The sequence below is a fragment of the Neovison vison genome, chromosome 1 (genome assembly GCF_020171115.1).
Source record: "Neovison vison isolate M4711 chromosome 1, ASM_NN_V1, whole genome shotgun sequence".
Lineage (NCBI taxonomy): Eukaryota > Metazoa > Chordata > Mammalia > Carnivora > Mustelidae > Neogale > Neogale vison.
In genome coordinates, this window is record NC_058091.1 from 20,103,077 (window position 1) to 20,124,420 (window position 21,344).

Consider the following 21,344-nt stretch of genomic DNA (forward strand, 5'->3'; position numbering starts at 1 on the left):
TAGGATAGGACACTCAGAATTCTAAAATTTTAGTCCCTTTCCTCGCTCTATCCTTACTGATTAGCAGCATACCTGACACGTGGTAATTGCCAATGAACATTTGTTGATTTACTACACTGAATTGAGACATCACAGCTCCTCAAAGTCTTCTTTCCTCACCCACAAAAGGGGACAAGAGATAATTCATAAAATTCTTGTGATGACGGTGGGAGTGCCTGGGTAGACTAATCATTTAAGCATCTGCCTTCAGCTCAGGTCACTATCCCAGGGTCCTGGGACTGAGCTCCATGTCAGGCTCCCTGCTCAACGGGGAGCCTGTTTCTCCCTCTCCCTCTGCCATCCCCCCTGTTTGTACTCTCTCTCTCTCACTAATAAATAAATAAAATCTTCAAATATTCTTGTGATAATCAAATATAATATGTGAAAGTATATTATAGTAAGTTTTAAGGTACTGGAGAGTTATTGCTCATTCTGTGCAGAATTTAAAAGTATGAGTCTCAGAATTATTAAAGCTTGTGCAACACAATATTAAGGTGACTTTCCTGTCAGTAGCCTGTGGTGGAAATGTAAAAGAAGGAAACACTTGTTTCCTCCTTGTTATCCTTCTCCTATGGCTACAACCACAACCCCATCCCACCTCCTTACCCTCCCCTAGTGGTTATGAGGTAACTGACCTTCCAAACTTGTAACTTCCTTTTCCATGGGTGAGTGGGCCGTAGTCTCTGCAGAATGTGAAGCAGAGACTACCTCCATGCTTATAATCTGACCTTAAATTGAAACCAATCAGTATTTCCTCTATAGGCCCCAGCATAGTGACCTTAGAGAGGAAGATTTAATAAATGCATTTTGTAAAGCTGTGGCGTCATCTGTGATTTTAAATTCTCACTCTAGGCCAAACCTCTTGCTAGGAATAATGGAAGATCCGAGTGTATATAACCTGCAATTTCCATGTTCTATGGTAGCCTGAGAAAGAATGACCAGTCTGGAATAAAAGCACGGAATCGTAACAACGGTGATCAAGAGATAATGAGAAAACTGTTCTCATGGTTTAAACATCTGAATCACACCTTCAGATAACATTTATTGTCCAAGAATAGGAACATTCTGAGCATTATGACACTGACCAAACTTTCTATACAAATCCTCAAAGCAGGCGTTGCACTACGACAGCATACCATGTATCAACTGCTAATCTTTTCGTGACATTCTATTCTATAACATTTCAGTGATGGTGTAAAAAAGAAGGATCACTAAACCTAAAAGGGAGGTGGTAAGGATTATCCAAGAAGAAAGAAGGAAGAAGGTGGAGAGGACAGGAGATATGAAGGAAGGAACGGAGATGGGATGATCCTTGGATAAAACAGTTTAAGAAAAGAAAGAAAGAGAGGAGAAGAGAAGAGAAGAGAAAAAATAATATATGGCATTCAGTCCAGCTTGGCATATTTGAGAGAGACGATTTTATTAGGATATTTTACTATTGACAGACTTTTCATTTAAATGTAAATTGTGTACATATTCATAGTAACTCTCCACACATAAATCAACTTGCTTCCAGCTAAATGCATTCCGCTCAGATATGCCAATAGAATGTTGGGATTTCAGCAAAAATTAAAAATGCAGTAAGACTCCATGAACTATGTCATTCATTTATTATCAATCCAACTATTTAGAATTTTTCAATCTTTGCTTTAAATTTATTCTTCCTCATATATAACATGTATCTAATACATTTATCATTATGACATTTTTTGCAGTGCTCAACCCAAAGTATTTATTCTCTCTCCTTGTGTTCATCTCTCTCTCTCTTCTGTGTTATCTGTTTAAACTGGTATGTATGTTGTGGCATAAAACCAAGCAGCATAAGGAAGGAGTGATTATGAAGAAAGAATAGGGGTGATTTTAGAAATAGAAAAGTTCTTGGGTAGGTGGTTTTGAAACAGAGTACACTGGGTTTCTGATGATATAGAAACTGTTTTTCTGAAAGTGTTTTCCTTATTTTACCAATCACCTGGCCTACATTTTTCTGCGTTTTTCCTCTCTCTACTCTCCTTTGCTTTCAGATGACCTTTTTTCCTTTTTCTCTGTTTCTGTCAACATTAGAGACTACTGCTTTAAGAGTGTTTTCTCTCTACCTTCTGACAGGATCTTTCATGGGAAGTCTATTTGTGGGTGAACCCCAGCTTCTTCAGCTGTAAGCAAAAGAATACAGTCCCAGATTCTCACCACACGCCACATCTAAAAGTGAATCACACTCAAGCAGATGTTGTTTCCCACAGGAACAATGTACTGTTTGAGGTGGTCATTCCTAACTAAAGAGTCAGCCTCAAGTGAATCGTAAACATGACCAACAATAGGTTTTAAAATGAAAATACAATAATTATCATATACTGGAAAAGATCACTAAGATCCAAGTCCCAAGAAATGGATTTTAGTGCATTAATTATATTGGTAGTTATAATACGGATCCCTACTATAAAGTGAGCATCCGGATAAAGACAAAAGCCTTCTTTAACTTAGTCTAAATCTGATATGCCAGTTACTTTAATTAAACAAATGGGGAGAAATTTCACAATTACTAATCCGGATAAACACATACACACATACATTCAGCTTCTTTAAAAAAAATGTATCCATAACATGATTTTATTTCATAGTTCTGACTGGAGCAACAAAATAATTATTAACATTAACATAGATGGAGATTTTTTTCTAAGGTGACATTTTAAAAAGGGTAAGAAAATGATTTTATAATAGTAAAGAATGGGCGGGATAACAGGAAAACAAGATGACCAAAAATAAAATGTCCATGGGTATAAACCAGGACATAGAACACCAAAGAGAAACCCTTGTTTCTAAAATAGTGTTTCCTGGAAGTGGAAAACAGCCCGGTGGACAGCTGTGAGTTTCGTAGGACTGGTCAGTCTTGCATCGCTTGTGTGCCAGGGTGTGATGGTAAAGCCCAGCTCAGTGAAAGCATTCAGCAGGTGGATGAGCCAAAATGATTCCAGTTTTGGGACACCTGGGTGGCTCAGTCAAGCGTTTTGATTTCAACTCAGGTCGTAAGCTTGGTGTCTTGGGGTCCAACCCTGTCTGGCTACCTGCTTAGTGGGGAGTCTGCTTCTCCCTCTCCCTCTGCCCTCCCACTGTGCGTGCTCGCTCCCCACCGCCGCTGCATGCTCGCTTGCTCACTCAAATGAATAAATTAAATCTTTTTAATAAAAAAAATTACATACAAATTTAAAAGTATATAAAAAACTAGGTGCCAAGATCAGCCCTCCAAACTACCAACCATCCATCTTGCCTGGGAGCAAGGCATGCCCTTGGGTGCCCTTGGGTGCAAACTTGAATCACTATAACCATGAAAGTTCCCCGGGTTAAGCGGGCAATTTGGTTACCCAACTCCCCAAGTACAGGGTGAGAATTTACCATGGACCTGAAAGAAAGCACTTTCCTTGCTGTCTGGTTTGAATGCTAAGAATTATTTATGCATTTACAGAAGTATAAAATTAGGGTAAGAAAACAGAGCTATTAGGATGAGAAAGAAGACATGAATTGAACTCTTAAGAGTGTTTGGCAGGACGGAGTAGGAACTTGTTAGGGGAAATTATGGAAATTGATATTTACTATGCACCCTCTTTTTAAAGAATGGCATTTAGCCTATAAATGTGTACGTTCAATCATCAAAAAATACAATCAATATGCAAAATTCTGTATTTGCATATAAAGAGATAGCCTCCTTATGTGGAAGATTAAAAGAAACCAATTTCCCTCATGCTGCTGTTTAGTGTCTAATGAGGGATTTCAACCTATTTCAACTGAGATTACTCTTTAGCATTCCATCCAAGGCAAAGTGCCCTAGCTGGCATGCGTGATACGCTGATTCTAAAGGGAAAACAAATGAATAGCATAATTGTATTTTCAAAACACTTTAAACAGCTTTGATGTCTGGAAAGTCACTTCATTTTTTGCTGACAAATAATGTCAATTTTCCTTTGATCTTAAAAAAAGATGCAGGTATAAAGCAAGATTCTCAAATCAGTATATTTTTCAGTTCAAAATTTTTGAAAAATAGAAGCCAGAATCTCATCCTATTACTACTATGCATTCAGCACAAAGCCCATTATAAATTCGTGTGGAGCTAAATGTAAAAGGGAAATTCTGAAGGATTGTTCTGAACGCATGTCTCAAGTATCTGCCCTGAAAGTCTCCTGCAAGAGGTGATATTAAATAAGCTCATTGCATTTCACGAGAATCTTCACACCAGTGTTTTCTCCCTGCCAGCCTGTGAACCACACCTCTCAGACTTGGGGACAAAATTTAAGGAAAAGCATCTTTCATTTCTCAAACGGTAGTTTTGCTTTTAGAGATGCAACATTGACTAAAGGAAAGTCATGTGGATTTGGGATCCTAAGATTTTCTTTTTCTGAATCTTAGCTTCACTAATACGCTTGAGATAAAGCAGGTCCTATGAGCCTCTGAGCCCACTTATACACCCGTACCACTGTACAGTGTCACTTGATCTATCCACCTCACAGAGGAACTTTAAAGCATCCACTGTACTATGTAAGATAATAATTGGCAAACTTTGGTTTTGATCTTTGGGATAGTTCACATATCACCCAAATGCTGTCCTGATAGTGTTACATAACGAATGCCACCCCTTACAGTGTTCCCATTTCCTTTGTTCTAACTGAAGGATAACTACATCTAATAACAAGGATGACATCGTGTGAGCAATTCATGTATGTAGTGCTAAGGGGCACATGACTCTCTCTTCCTAGTGAGGAGTCCAGCCACTGTTCCACAACAAAGAATGAGCTGGAGACGTTCAACAGCACACTCCTGGCTTTATTAAAGCAATTCCCACCAACAAAATCTTCCATTAGAGCAGATCCAGCTCTACTGGCAGTAGCTCTGGGCTGGCTGCTTTTGCAAGATCAACTCTTAGCACAGACCTGCTAACTACCGGAGTTTGGTCCCCAGAGGTGTCCATGCCTGCTCTTCCCTGACAGGTGACTCTGGTCAGCTTTTCAAAGCAGCTCCCTATGTCTTGGCAAGTCCTAGCTCAGTGTCGCTATCTTGTACAATCTGTTCAACAAATGCTTATCAAATTCCTACAATTTGCCCAATACTGTATTTGATGTTAGGGATAAACAGGGGAAACATAATATGGCTGCCCTTGAGACATTTATAAGCTACTAATAGCCCAAGGCCCATAAATGGAAGAATGTGGTTAAATGTTCTGCAGTGGTCCAACCAGCAGTCGGGGGAGCATCAGAAGACAGATTCCTGCAGCACTAAACTTTATTGGTTGATTCAGACCTTGGTCCACTCTGAGCATTCCATGCTCAGTTCTTTCAAGGAAATAGATGAAGACTTCTAAGCCTGGGATCCACAGACAGAGTCTCTGGTATCAAGAGCATTCTAAGAGAATTTTGTGTATGTGCATTCTTTCATTTCGGAGATAATCTCAATTATGTAAACCAAAGTCAGACAACTTTTTTTGTAAAAGACAAGATGGTAAATATTTCAGGCTTTGTGGACCACACAATCTCTATCACAGCTGCTTGACTCCACCATTATAGCAAGAAAGCAACTGTGGGCAATAACAAAAAAAAATTTAGGCATGACTAAGTTATAATAAAACTTTATTTAAAAAATAGGTGTGGGGGCTTGCAGATTAGGCCAGCAGGCCAGAGTTTGATGACCTCTGATTTAAGTCAACATTTTATAACATAATACAACTTACTATGTGATTTCATTGGTGTTTAGAGTGTGTTTAGGAAAGGGTTAGAGCCAAAAAGCATCAAGATACAATATATAAATATAAACTTTTTGTAAGTCATTCAGAGAGAGTGCACTCTTTTTCTCTCTCTCTCTAAAAAGAATAATGAGGTACCTGAGTGGCTCAGTCAGTTAAGGTCTGACTCTTCATTTCTACTTGATTCTCTCTTTCCCTCTGCCCCTCCTAGCTGTTCTCTCTTTCTCTTCTCTCTCATTCTCTCTCTCTAAAAAAAAGGGGGGTTAACAGGGGGCACCTGGGTAGCTCAGTTGGTAAAGTGTCACCCAGGTCATGATCCTACCGTCCCAGGATGGAGCCCTGAATCAGGCTCCCTGCTCAGTGGGGACTGTGCTGCACCCTCTCCCTCTGCCCCTCACCCCACTCGTTTCCTCTCTCTCTCTCTCTCTAGCTGTCTATAAATAAATAAATTTTTTTAAGAAACTTGTTTTTAGGGCACTTGGGTGGCTCAGTTGGTTAAGCAACTGCCTTTGGCTCAGGTCATGATCCTGGAGTCCCAGGATGGAATCCCACATCAGGCTCCCTGCTCAACAGGGTGTCTGCTTCTTCCTCTGACCCTCCCCACTCTCCTGCTCTCTCTCTCTCTCTCATTCTCTCTCTCGAATAAATAAATAAAAACTTAAAAAACCATTTTTTTAAAATAAATACAATTTTTAAAACATTTTTAAAAAAAGAGAAAGGCTTCCTATCCCAATGGCATAGGGAGTTCATTGCATGGAACACAGCCTTGTAGACATGCCAAACTAAAAGGCTTCTGTGCTCTGGGAGAGCAGTTCCATATTCATATTGCCTTGTGAAGATATCACTATCCATGGCAACTTTCAATAATTCACCATCAGAAAATATATAAATGCAATGAAAGGGGCTTTTCTGTTTACCAGTATTTTTTGTTGTTGTTTTGACATCATTTAGGAGAATATATGTTAATATTGATTTTCCCAACAAAACATTTGATTGGTAGTTAAAAGTCAGTTTACTGTCAATCGTCATCATCATCAAAGTAATAAAAATCGAAGAGGGTTTCATTACATAGACATGGTTAATTAATCATTGGCCACATGATTGAACTCAATTTCTAACCTCCCTTTCCCCACTGCTGTTGGGTTGGATCAAAGTTCCAACCTTCTAATCAGGTGGTTGTTCTTTCCAGTAAACAGTGTGTTCCTAAAGCTATCTAGGACCCCACCTTGACTCACCTCAGTAGCACAACGAAGACACTACTGTCACTTGGGAAACTCCAAGGGTCTTTGAAGCTCCCTGCCAGAAACTGAGAACAAAGACCATACACATTGTTTATTATACCACAAAACTTGCAAGAAATGTAAAGAACACCAGTGGAAAAAGAGCATAGTAAGCAAGGGAGAATGGTGTAAAATGGTAGGGCCAAACTTTGCTGCACGCTAGAATAATGTGGGTATCTTTAAAAAATAATGTCTGTCTGCTACCCTCAGACAGTCTAATGTAAATGGCAAGACGCAAAAAAAAAAAAAAAAAAAAAAAAAAAAAAACAGGGCATCAGGATTTCTTAAAGCACACCATGTAAATCTAATGTACAAAATGTTTGGAAACCACTGATATTAATTAAGGTTGAAAGACAAGAACTTCATCAGACAAAACCCTTAAGGGCACGTAAGTACTTTAAATTTTCTTCTAAATCCAACGGGAAGCTGCTGAAAGAATTTTGTGTATGTGCGTTCTTTCATTTCAGAGATAATCTCAATCATGTAAACCAAAGTCTTAAGAAGGGAGTAATAAAACTATTTTTATAATAGCTATATGATACACCATGAAATATAGTGAAATAGAAGTATGGGAGAATGAAGACCAATCAAAAGAGATTCTAATGCTAGAGTAGGCAGCTAGGTTCTAACAAGATACCTGGAGGTCAGGAAGAAGGAAGTCATGGTCAGCTAGGCAAGGTCCGAGGTCTGTCCCAGCAGCACTCCACAAGAAGCCCAATCAAACCAGACAGGCCCAAGATCTCAAGTGCCATGACAGGAAACTGCTGACTGAATTAGGAAGAAAAAGGGAAAAACCCCTGCTTATTGCTCCAAGTAGTGAATATTCCCCCTGCTAGTTAAGAACTGCAGATAAAAGATAGAAAACCCAAACCTCAGAGATACACCTCCCTCTCCCTCTCTCCCTCTCTCTGTCTCTTTTTCTTTCTTTTGCTAGCCTCCATCATATCTTGAGTGTACTTTTTGCTTTAATAAACTTTCCCACTTGTGTTACTCTTCCACTGTGCTGTGCGTCTGTCCTGAATTCCTTCTCAAGACAACCAAGAATGTTCAGCAATTTCTTTTGGGTTAGACTGATCAAGGTCCCAGGACCTGGGGTCACCCCATTCACCCAGTGACTCTGTGAGGACAAATCAGAAGACTTGATTTATATTTCTTTTTTTTTTTTTTTAAGATTTTATTTGTTTATTTGACAGAGAAAGATCACAAGTAGGCAGAGAGGCAGGCAGAGAGAGGGAGGGGGAAACAGGCTCCCCGCTGAGCGGAAAGCCCGATGCGGGGCTTGATCCCAGGACCCTGAGATCATGATCTGAGCTGAAGGCAGAGGCTTAACCCACTGAGCCACCCAGGTGCCCAAAACTTGATTTATATTTCTTGAAGCCTGGGTGATACAAGACTGGTGTCTGCACCAGCCCTGAGGAATTTAAAAGCCTAGAAGTGGGTAAGGCGGACAGTGGTAACTGAGAAGATGGCTTCATTGAGGGAACCTTTTCTACCGACAAGTTCAATGTGTGTGTTTTCCCTTTGAACTGGGAAGACGTGACCTTGTGTCTAAAAGTGACTTTGTCCAGGAAGTGTGGTAGAGACGCAGGCATAGGTGGATAACAAGGAGTTTTAAATAGTCAGTGAGAAAATGTCAAAGAACTACCAATGAGCAATCTGCAGTAATGGGAGAACTTCCAAAGAACCCATGCAGCCCACAGTAGAAGAATCCATTGTAAAACACTAACCAAGCCAGAAAGTGTTACACCAGCTCACAACAGTAACAGAAAAGAAACACCTTTACTGTCCCTTACTTTCCCTTCTCTTCTCCGTTCCATTTGGGGGGAACAATGTCATCTTTGCTTTGATGTGTGGGGTAGAGAAGCAGGGACAGAAATACGAGGCAATAAAAAAGAAAAGAATTCTACATTTCCTATTCTCAGCAGGTGTGAGCTGAGAGAGAGGTAGGGCACCCAGCACTAGAACTCACCAACATCCCTCTATTCCCTTTTTCAGGAAAATGAAGACACATTTTCCAGCCCCTTTCAATTACATGAGGCCTGAGACTATAAATAACTGAAATTGGACTGAAAATGCCATGTGTCACTTTCAAACTGCAACAATAAGAACCCTCTGTGTGACTCTGTTATTCCCTCTTTCCCAGCAGCAAGGAGGTCCCTTCTCAACATGGCACCATCCCAAGAGAGACAGCTTTGATTACTGACTTATTACGGAGGAGTTACTGCTTTGGTACTAGAAGGACTTAGGATAAACAAAGAAAAAACAAACAAAAATCCAGAACTTGTGTTGGGTCTGTCTGTTACCACAGCACAACTTGATCTGTCCTAATTAAAACAAGGATAGAAGATTTAACCTAGAACAAAATTTGGAGTCTGTATTACTACTTGAGACTGAACATACTAATTATTGATCTAAAAACCATTTTCAGGGTCAAAGAGCCTACAAGGCTTTTATTATCTAAGAGCTTCTTTGAGATTTCAGCCAAGGGCAGGGAGAAAAAGAGCCACATGGACATTTGCAAGGTTTTTGGGAGGAAAAATTACATTGTTTTATTGTTTCAGCCTCAAAACTTATACTTCTATTGTGCTGATTATGGAAGGTTTCTGGAAATTCTCACTAACCTAGGTCAACCTATTTAAGAGATTACTTCATGTAACAAGGAAAATAACAGTATATAGTTTTTTTTTTTAAATTCCTCTGAGCTTCCTCTGAGTTTAGGTGTAGATAGGGTTAAGTCGCAAAGGAATGGAAAGGAATGCCATCCCCCAGGAGTTACGATTTTATGTTTCTGGAAGATCTTTATAACTTGAATAGACTGTCGTACCATCAACTACTTGAAAAGACAGGCTTCATTGTCTTAGATTACTGTTGGTTATCTCTGCCACAGGAGCGGGGATGGAGAGCCATCATTGCCTCAGAAATACAGCTATGCTGTTTAGATATCCATAGGCATTGTTTGACTAGTGTAGATTGCAAAAACAGCCACATTGTTCTGCTTTTTTTCTCTGTGCTGCCAAGACTCTGGTCTAGTCTTTTGACTTGATTTAACCAACAGACTGAGTTGAAGGAAGGAGCACAGTTCAAGTTCTGAGCTTGGGACTGATCTGGCTTCTTGCAACCTTGGAGTTGTCATCAGTCATTCCGGGCTAGCGTGACAGAGGGTGAGAGATAGGCATCCCAGTCACTTTTGTTGTCCCAGCTGATGACTAGACCCTCCTGAGAGAGATCTGCCCCGCAGACATTCGGGTGGCTGCCAACACATGGGGATCCCAGCTTAGACTGGAAGAACTAGAAGAATAGAAACTCCCAGCTATGATCTCCACGCTGACCCATAAGATTGTGAACAAAATGAACGGATGTTTTAATTCATTAACTTTTGGATGATTCTTTAAATGACAAAAGCTGGTTGAAAAAACAAGGATGAGATAAATACTGTTTGTAAGAAACTCTGCTAATTGTTTACGAATGGCAACAGAAAGGAAAGGCTATTATTATGGAACAAATAAATACCAAGTGTCCTAAATGCTACATTTAGGGAGAGAGGGTTAGATTTTATAGCTACTCATTTTTAGGTCTTGTATTAGTAATTTGGGCTGTCTTAACAAAATTCCATAGACTGGGTGGCTTCAACAGAATTTTATTTTCTCACAGTTCTGAAGGCTAGGAAGTCCAAAGTCAAGGTGCTAGCTGATTGGTTCCTGGTGAGAACTTTTCCTAGCTTGCAGAAGATTGCCTTTTCTTTGTGTCCTCACATGACAGTGTCTCCCCTTCTTAGAAGGGCATAAGCTCTATAGGATGAGTGTCCTAGTCTCATGACCTAATTCAACTTTTATCACCTCTTCATGGGCTATGTCTCCAGATACAGTCACGTTGGGGGATATGGCTTCAGTGTGTGAATTTGAGGGGAACAGAAACTTTCAGTCCATAATAGCTCGAAAAACACTATCATTGTTGACATTCCTAGAGTAAAAAACCAGTTCGTTATTATAGGATTGAACGTCATTAGTCCTTCCCCTCTCTTCCCCACTAAATGATTTTCCATAACACATATTTTCTTAGGAATGCAACTTTTACATTATTACACTGAACAGATTATACAAATAAGTCTTTCTAAAATTTTTGCTATACAATCCGACATTTTATGAAATGAAAGGATTACATTGGAAGAAATAACTTGAGCTTTAGCAGCTTTTTGGAAGTCAAGGTAGCCTTTAAGACAAATCGCATTTGATGAAGCAAAATAGAAAAATAATTCTCAAAGGCGCACATACACATTTTGGCAGTTTAAATATCTCCCATTCTTCTCACACATTTTTATTTTTATATTTAGAAATAAATGGTCAACTTGTAATATTATTTGAATAACAAAATAGAAACAGTTACATTAAGTAAATGGCAAAGAATGTTTAAAATCTATTAGGTATTCCTATACTAAAAGTTTACTATAATACATATAAAAAGGCCTTTATGCAAATTTTCTATTTCTCATTGTGCAATGCTGAGCAAATATTGTTGCTTGCTGCTATGTCATTTTACACTTGAAGTGTTTATATTTTCTTAATAAAAGAATGCTTAAGTATATAGCATAATATTTACATATTAAAATATCAAAGAATGATATATTCAGTTCTATGAATATTATTAGTGGTCTACTATTATGTGTTTTCATATTTTATACTCCAACTGAAGTCAATGGATATAGATCATTTGCTACCTGACATCATGAAGATATTTTCCTGTGTTGATAATTTTGTCTTTCGCATTTAGGTCTTTAATCAACCCAGACTTGATTTTATGTGTGAATAAAGTAGCATTTTGATTTGTTGTTCATATGGATACATTTGATCTGAACAGTATTTATGGAAGACATTGTTCATCCTCCACTAATCTTCCATGCCATCTTGGTCACATATATGTCTGTATATATATATCTGCTTTTAGGCTGTCCATTTTATTTCATTAGTCTATCTCTGCACCCATACCACATTACCTTAATTATTATAGATCCGTAATAAATCTTAATATCTAATAAAGCAAGCCTTAGCTCTGATTTTTCTATTTCAAAACTGTCTTGATTTATGTACCCTCTTGAATTTACATATAAATTTTAGAATCAGCTTATTAATTTCTATGGAAAGAAAATGCTGTGATTTTGACTAGACTCTTTTAGAGATAAAATCAATTAATATAATTTATTTTTTAATTCATTTAGGTATTGTTTAATATCTTTCAATAAATTTTAAAATATCTCTCAGAGTTCTTGAGTATATTCTGTCAGATATGTTTTTATGTAACTTTTATGTTTGGTGTTATAAATGTTATCTTCAAACATTTTTGTTTGTATTTTTACTATTTATTACTGTTATTTGAGAACACTATTTTACTATGCATATTTTTATTTAGCAACTTTTTCTTACTCTTCTACTAATTTGAATGATTATTTGCAAGTGTTTTTGTTATTCCTTATGCATAGTTATATGATTTGAAAATTAGTTTTTTTTCTTTATTCTTTCTAATCGTTACACACTTACTTCTTTTTCTTGTCATACTGCACTAGTTAGAAAAACTGGTAAAAAATTAAATAATAGAGGTATTGCTTGGAATCTAAGTCTTCTTCCTGAATTCAGAAACAAAGCTTCTCGATATGTTGTTCTCACTGTGTATAAAGTTCACTGTTGATTTTCAGTCACATTAAGGAAGTTCCCTTCTGTTTCTAATTTGTCAAGAACATCAACATCAATGCACATTGTATTTTAATAAGTGCTGTGTGGGCAATTGTTGAGGTATTTTATGATCTTTAATTTTACAATATGACAAATTATATTAACGTTTCCATATTAATACTTTATCTTCCAGAAGTAAAAGCAACTTTGTCACATGGATTATACCATTTATACTTTTTGTATGTTCTAAATTCTTTTTGCTAGCATATTACTTATGATTTTTGCATCGTGTTTCTTAAATAAATTTTGCTCATGTTTTTCTTTCTTGACTATCTTTGTTGCATTTTGGAACTAAAATTATACTAGCCTCATAAATAAGCTTTTAGTGCCCTAAAAAAGTATGAGGAAGTTTGCAAAAATTTACTTGAACACTGTTAAACTTGTTGATAGAGACTCTGTGCTTGGAATTTTCTTAGTGGAAAGATTTTTGACTACTGATTCACTCTTCTAGTAAGTATAGGACCACTCAGACCTTCCAATTCTTCTTTGGGTAAATTTGTATATATATTTTTTTTCTTGAAATTTGTCAATGTAGTTGAAAAGTTTTAATTTATAGCATGAGGTTTTCATAAAACTTTCATAAATATTAAAAATCCCAGAAATACCCAAATGAATTATAACTTATGTCCACTCAAAAATCTGCACCTGACTGTTTATAACAGTTTTATTCATAATTGCTAAAACCTGGAAGCAAGTAAGATGTCCGTCAATAGGGGAATGGATAAGGAAACTGTGGTATATCCATACAGTGGAATATTTCTCACCAATAAAAATAAAGGAGCAATCAAGCCATGAGAAGACATCGAGAAAACTTAAATGCATATTGGTAAGTGAAAGGATTTAATCTGAGAAGGCTACATACCATGTAATTCCCACTATAGGACATTCTGGAACAGAAGAAACTATGAAGGTTATTAAAAAAATCAGTGGTTGCCAGAAGTTGGGAGAGGTGGAGGGAGGGATGAATAGACAGAGCACAGGGAATTTTTGGAGCAGTGAAATTATTCTGTATGATACTGTAATGTGTACATATAATACATTTATACATTTGTCAAAACTCATAGAATACACAGCACAAAGAGTGAACTCTAATATAAATTATGAACTTCAGTTAATAATAATGTATCAATATGGGCTCATCAATTGCAAAAATGTTCACACTAATGTAAGATTTAATAGTAAGGAAAACTACGCTCAGGGGAGAAAATGAGTATATGGGAATTCTCCATATTTTCTGTAAACTAAAACTGCTAAAAAATAGTCTATTAAATTACAAAATTAATAAATAAGTGTTGTATTAACTTACTTGTCATATGATGTTTCCTAGTTTCTTTTATAATTGTATCAACCTTTAACCATATTTTTCCATTACTATATTACATTTTTATAATGATGGAATCCACAGCTGTCTAAATCCTGGACCTAGTTTCTTCTTTTACAAACTCTTTATGTACCATTAAAACACTACATTTTTCCTAATTGACTTATTTTACAGGTTATTACTTTGAGAAAAAGTTTTAAGGAATGCTCTCATTAATGTTGGTTTCCTTTCTGAATAGTCTTTTTTTTTTAATTAGAGCTTTATTATTGTTGGCAAATTGTGATTTTTTTCAAGATCAATAACATTTGCTCAACACCAGCTGCATCAACTCAGGTAATTCTTACCTTACCTCAATGTACACTTGCCTAAAATGGTCAATTTAATAAATTTATTTATTTATATTAATACTATGGTCACATAAATCCAACAGAGTAGATATTCTACAACTTTAGACAAGTTCCATAACCCTGACTTATTGGTATTTTCCCCATGATCATGGAAAACAGAAAAGAACCAGCTTAGACAATTTTAAAAAAAGTATATGTCTCAGGACGCTCTGACTGTCCTATGTTCTCTTTCCTTTTGAATGCAACTCACCTGCACAAAGAGGAAAGCTTATTTATATAGCCTTGTGGTTGCCCAAGAGAATCTGGTTGTGTTTTACTTGAGATGTTAGGTTAATATGATTTTCTTAAACTTCATAACTCAATCCACCTTTTTTATTTGGAGCAGAAATTTTTCCCTTGAATTACAAATGATCTAGGTCAATTCTTTTGCATTGACTTAAGCAAAAAGTTGGAAATATCAGGCTGACTTTATCATATTCTCTGTAATTAAGCAGAGAATTTGTTTTCTGATATTGTTATTTTTTCCCTAGTATTTGATTAGTATTTTTTCTTTTGCTTATTCAATTTGTGGGAACTATAGGCATAAAAAGCATAGGGAAAAAAACTCTTACTGCATAAATTTTGAGGTTTAGTTTAGAATTGCACACTCTTTTATTTAGGATAAACTTGAAACTAATTAAATTATTTCTATTTCTTTTTTTTTTTCCAATTTATTTATTTTCAGAAAAACAGTATTCATTATTTTTTCACCACACCCAGTGCTCCATGCAAGCTGTGCCCTCTATAATACCCACCACCTGGTACCCCAACCTCCCACCCCCCCGCCACTTCAAACCCCTCAGATTGTTTTTCAGAGTCCATAGTCTCTCATGGTTCATCTCCCCTTCCAATTTACCCAAAAGCACATACCCTCCCCAATGTCCATAACCCTACCCCCCTTCTCCCAACCCCCCTCCCCCCAGCAACCCACAGTTTGTTTCGTGAGATTAAGAGTCACTTATGGTTTGTCTCCCTCCCTATCCCATCTTGTTTCATGGATTCTTCTCCTACCCACTTAAGCCCCCATGTTGCATCACCACTTCCTCATATCAGGGAGATCATATGATATTTGTCTTTCTCCGCTTGACTTATTTCGCTAAGCATGATACGCTCTAGTTCCATCCATGTTAAAAAAAAAAAAAAAATTATTTCTATTTCAAATTCCAAAATATCAAGAGCTATAATACTAACAGGAAGAAATGATGAAAATAGTCTTTTCTTCTTTTTCTGGGAATGTGCCCCTGTTTTGGAATTCATTGTACTTTTTTCACTTATAGATCTTGGGCACAAAATATCTACTATTTAGATATTTGCTAATAAAATTCATTGTTAAAGTCTGGAGCAGGCATTTTTTTTAACTTTCTAAAAAAAAAAAACCCTCATAATCCTATATTTACTTTTTTAAAATGTCCTCTGAAATTCAAGAAAATTCTATAAACAAAAAACATCTAAAAATCAGATGTCTACACTAGGTCAGTTGCTTCGAAAACAGTTGTAGTATTACCATAATTGAACCTGTCCAGTCTAAAAGGAGGAGAACCCAGACCAAGTAGTTTAATATGACTGATCACTAGTTACAATGGAAGAGGAAGACCTACAAAGACAATCAGAGAATGGTGAGGACACCCAGGGTTTCACATCAATACCCAGAAATTAGTGTCAGTCAAAAGTTATTCTAGAGTTGGGGAGACAAAGGAGGCAATGATGCTGCAAAAGCTTGAGCATACAGAATGTACGGACAGGAGCTGGAATCGTAGAGGAACAGCCACTTGTGGAAGCAAGGCCCAGTTGGGAACTGGGATCATGGCAAGGTTTGACTCAATAAAAATTATGGCCACAGAGAGAAGGTCTGCTAGAAAGAGAAGGAATTATTGGGACTCGGTCTCTACAAAAAATGTATCCCAAAGCCAAGAAAGAAGGGAACAAAGGAACCTGGTTTCTCTCCCATTGTCCTCCATTTTTTTTTTTTTTAAATTTTGTCTCCCTTTAGCTGTATCTATCTAGAACACAATTGGCAAAGGAGGGTGTGGAAAATCAAGTTTGTGAGAATCAGGACCCTGAGACTGAACAGAAGAGTAAAAATATTAATCTTTTCTCAGAGTGAAGTAGTCATGATTTGGGGAAATTTGGCAGAAAATCTAGAAATAAGGACTAGGAAAAAAATAAGAAATATAGGGTTGGAAAATTCTATAATGACTATCAGTAACATTAGAACAGATGGAAATATGTTCGTGATTAGTGTTTATATTAAGTTTTATGGCAAAGAACAAAAGTCTCAGATACGTTTTTTAAAAATATCTATGAGTGCTTGAATCCGTAGAAAACCTTACTTCATAAAGTTCTTGACAAATACCTTCTAACACTTACTGAATGTAGATGATGGGCCATTCACAGGGCTATCCATGCTCTTTTTTATTTAATCCTCACAAAAACTCTAGGAAGTAGATACAATTGTCATTTTGCTGATGAAGGGAGGACTAATTCTGTGAAGTCACAGTGGTAGCAAGTGGGAGAAGACCTATTCAAAGCCTTGTTTCCTGATCTCTAAGCTCTGTCCAGATCACCATGTAATTCTGTCCCAGTCAGTGCCCGTCTGATGAGGCTTCATTATGTGTTATTCATAATCACCTTTCTGAGCAGATGGCTCTCTCCCACTTCACAAAGCTGGCTCACAATAAGGATGGTTAAAATTAAATAGATGCTTTATAACCAACCCACACACAAAAGATGAAATCATTCCTGCTTACGCGACCAATGATCTTCTAAAGGCTATATGTACATTTTTATCTCCTTAATCATCTGTAAATACTCTGTTATTCTAGAAGATGGCTAAGGGGGTAGGTAGATTGAAACAGAAAAGGAAAGCATTCATCTACAGGCAGAGGCATCTCTTCATCCAAAGCAGCCTCCCAACTTCCTCAGCCTCCAGAACCTTGCTGGGTTTGCCTTGCCAGTCCAGAAATGGAAAAGCATTTGGTGGTCAGCATTTACACACATGGTTACCTTTCCCTGGTAAAAGGAGGCTTATCTGACCATGGCCACATCCTGCACATTGGACACTACCAGACAATGATGGAGCTTTCAGCAAGATGTAGAAGAGATGAAGAATTATAAGACTCCACTGAGACAGTTTTGCAAAAGTCAAGGGAAATGGAATGTTCTATTTTAGAGATATTGTAAGATCCGTCACCTCCAGCTACAGGTCATTTTTGTGCCACCCAGCCATTGCTCTGTTGATGACATTAAAGACGTCTTTGTTATCCAGGCACAGGAACAACAGATAGAGCTAGCTGTTGGAAATCCAGAGCGCTCTGGCATCAAGCCCATTGCACAGCCAGGAGCAATGTATTTTTATGTTGAAATTGACAGAGGAAAGAAACTTTCCCACAACATTAAAAAAAAAATGCAGTTAAAAAAGGGGGTCCTGGCAAATGAAGCCATTCTTAATATTCCCGACTGTCTGACTGGTGGCAGTGCCACATGAGCAAGGAAGAGGCAACCCTGGCTCACAGCTTCTGGAGAAACTTTGAGCTCTTTGACTACTTTCTTGATGACTGAGCAAAGAGAAAGGTGCTTTGTGAACTTCACAAGAAGTAGTAGCAACCTATTCATAAAGAAATCAGTCCCTCAGGGACTCCTATGGAAACCACCTGCAGCAAAGAGGCCTAATATTGAAATGTTTTCTGGAAAAAATCACCTTCTAGGATGAACATCTTATGTTAAAGCATGTCTGTCATCCAGCTCCAAGTACAGATTGTGTTTACCTACATTGTCAAAAAAGCATTTAAATTATCAAATAAAATCCAAATGTTTTTCCATGAAAAAAAAAACGAATCATGGGTAGGATCAATAGAAATTCTGCTCTTTTTGGTTTAACCCAAATTAGGTAAGTACTTGTTTCGTTGATTATTTATTTATTTATTTATTATTTATTATTAATTACTAATGCACTGTTTAGTGTGTGTGTGTGTGTGTGTGTGTTGTAGGGAAAGGTACAACACGCTATTACAAAACTCTTTCTCAAAACTGCATAAGAACCTTATTTTTCACAGGTATCAGTACTCAAAATAATAATATATATCAGTATATATGCTATATATTAATCAAATTTAATCCTTATATATTCCTTTATAATGCTAGTCATTTCTTAGAGAAATACACCTCAAAAAAAAAAGGACAAAAAAAGTAAAGAGAGGAGCATCCATTCGGCATCAAGAAAATACATTAGGGCCAGCATGATATTAGGTAAAGGGCATTTGCCAAGGATTCAGGTGTCCCAACTATGCTTCTCCTTTACTCTGTAACCTTGGACATGTTACTTAGCCTCCTTTCTTTGCAGTCATTTCTCCACAGAAGGAGGCAACGACTTCCTGCTTTTCACCCTCAAACACATGTGAGGTAGGAAAATGTAAAATGAGATGACTGATGTAAATATACTTTGCAAACTAAAATGATATACAAATTCAAGCTGTAAAAATTCTCCTGAGTTATTCTATGCTGGTCTAGATACACACTCATGTACTAAAATGTTTCATACACAGACAGAAACACACACACACACAGAGGCCTGAGAAACAAGTGCCATGCCATGTATATGATGCACACTTACATGCTGGAATATATGAATCATGAGCAGCATTGGAGGAGGAGGGAAACAAGACCCATAAGCTGGATAGACTGCAGCAATTGTCTTGGCTCCTATCTTACTGTCATGTCTCTTCCTGTGTTGTTAAACAAACAGCAGAGGAAGGAGAATAGCATGCCATTCATTCACTGCTAGGAAAGGCATATATGGTAGAAAATAAAATTAAATTGTCAAACTATATGGTGGTTCCCTAAAGATTTTTCTTACTGAGATGGAGGGGAAAACCTCACCATTACATTTCAATTGAGAAGAATCTGGGATAGTACTTCCTCACATAAATCACAAAAACAACTTTATCATGATTGATTTCTAGAAAAATAATAAGAAATGTGAAAATTATCATAAAGAACAGAACTGTGCTCACTATTATTTTAAATAACAGTTCTCTATACAAGATAACTGTACTGCTGAAAATTAGAGAAATATGAAATATGAAATTTTTGACTTGGAGGATTTAATTTCAGCTAATTTATATTTTCCTTTTTATCAGAAAAAAAGATTGGGAAAAAAAAAGTGCCATGCCCTGTGGTTGAATTATTGGATTATCCTTGCTGCAGCTATTGACAAACAACTTCATCATTACTAATTTTGCTTTTTTTTTCCACTGTAGTTAAACTTATTTTTAAATTTTAATTCCTGTATATTAACATACAGTGTTATACTAGTTTTAGGTGTACCAATAGTGATTCAGCAGTTCCATACATAACTCAGTGCTCAACATGATAAGTGTGCTCTTAATCCCCATCACCTATTTAACCCATCCCCCAGCCACCTCCTCTGCTAAGCACTAGTCTGTTAGTTCTCTACAGTGAAGAGTTTGGATTTTTGTCCCTTTTTTTCTTGTTTGATTTTTTTGTTTCTTAAATTCCATGTATGAGTGAAATCATAAGATCTTTGTCTTTCCCTGACCGACTTAGTTCACTTGGCATAATGCTCTCTGGCTCCATCCATGTCATTGCAAGTGACAAGATTTCATTCTATTTTATGCCTGAGTAATACTCCATTGTATATACAAACCACCTCTTCATTATCCTCTCATATATTTATGGACACTTGGATAGCTTCCATAATTTGGCTGTCATAAATAATGCTGCAATAAACATAGAACTGTATATCTTTTTTAATTAATGCTTCATATTCTTTGGGTAAATACCCAGAAGTGGTATATATCATATGGTAATTCTACTTTTAACTTTTGAGGAACCTCCATATTGTCTTCCACAGTGGCCACACTAGTTTGCATTCAACAGTGCACAAGAGTTTATTTTTCTCCACATCTTCACCAACACTTGTTGTTTCTTGTGTCTTTGATTTTAGCCATTCTGACAGGTTTGAGGCAATATCTCACTGTAGTTTTGATTTGCATTTCCCTGATGACTAGTGATTTTGAGGATCTTCACATGTATCGGTTGGCCATCTGGATGCCTTTTTTGGATAATTTTGTTTTTTTATAGTTTTCTTTTTAGACATGTCAAAGATCAGTCTTTCTGATTGTCTTTATTTTGGAGGTACTTTAAGGAAAATTTCAATCTACTCATTTCTGTGTTGGTCTTAATTTTCTTCTTGATTTCCTAAAGGTTGTTAGTTATTCTTTTTCCTAAATTCTGAAATAAAATATGTCACACACTAAGTAAAGGGCAGAGTATCAGAAAAACACTGTGTGTGAATAGACTTAACACCTTGGACTTCAGAACATTTTTGGCACATAGTATAGAAACATTGTTAAATAGATTTATCTACATGAAATGATAGCTACTGATTTGGAAATGCTGATTATCATATTTTATTCTGGTATCTGTCCTAAAGTGGCAGAGGCTTGCATTTGTCTTGTGTAATCAACCTGAATTTATATTATGAATAAAAACTGACAAACTTTGGTGCAGAATAACGTGATTTATTTAGTACAGATACCAGGTCTCTAGATGGTGGAGCCGAATGGGTCTAAGGGCTGGCAGTAGGCCTTGAAGAAAGATAAGACCATCTTTTAGTTTCAGAGGACCAGAATGTCTGGGATGAAGCACAAGTGAGCCACTGTTCTTCTAAATATAGCACTGTCCTCTATCTAATTCATAGGGAAAGAAATCCTCATCGATAATCTAATAATTTGTCCATTTTTATTGTAGGTATTATTGTGGGTTTTCATCTTTTTCTATATTTTCATAGACATATGTGTTGCCAGAATATGATTAAAGTAGACACTCAAAACCAAATGGAGAATAGAGAGAAGA

The 21,344-nt window shown here is 36.8% G+C and overlaps 1 pseudogene; it reads left to right on the forward strand.

Annotated features, from left to right (window-relative positions):
* LOC122906211 overlaps nucleotides 1–18,029 on the forward strand; it is a 54,504-nt pseudogene extending 36,475 nt beyond the window's left edge.
* The last annotated feature ends 3,315 nt before the right edge of the window (nucleotides 18,030–21,344 follow it).